Genomic DNA, 525 nt, shown 5'->3' on the forward strand with positions numbered 1-525 from the left:
AAGATTCCTGGGTCGCACATTTTTTGTGGGATCATCGCATTTTGCGTTATCTGCCACTGTCGCGATCTTTTCCTCATCATTCTATTTCTTTTTCAATCTTTGCGGAAATGGTGGCAGCTGGACTTTTTCTATCTCATGATCTAGAGCTTGAGGGTGGACATAACTTCGGGTTTCATCTGCTCGGGCTCTTCTGAATTACACGTCAACGGGTCCTCGGTTGTTACCGCATTCAAGTTGGTCAGGATGGGTTCTTCCTCTACATCCACAATCGTTTTCTCGCTTAGCAAAGAGACTACTAAGCATTGTTCCTTCCCCGTACCCCCAGCGTTGCAAGGGGAGCTCAGTTGAGCTCGGCAAAGCTTCTTGCGGTTTTAAGTTCGCCCGCAATCTGTCCTAGCTAGATTTCGAGATTTTGGATGGACGTTGCTTGATTCTGAAGCACTGATTCGTTTTTCTCAATGTACTGCTTCAGCAAGCTTTCTAAGGACGAAGATTGTAGTGTCTGTGAACTACTGGCTTGGTTAT

Source organism: Benincasa hispida, chromosome 11 (genome assembly GCF_009727055.1).
Source record: "Benincasa hispida cultivar B227 chromosome 11, ASM972705v1, whole genome shotgun sequence".
Lineage (NCBI taxonomy): Eukaryota > Viridiplantae > Streptophyta > Magnoliopsida > Cucurbitales > Cucurbitaceae > Benincasa > Benincasa hispida.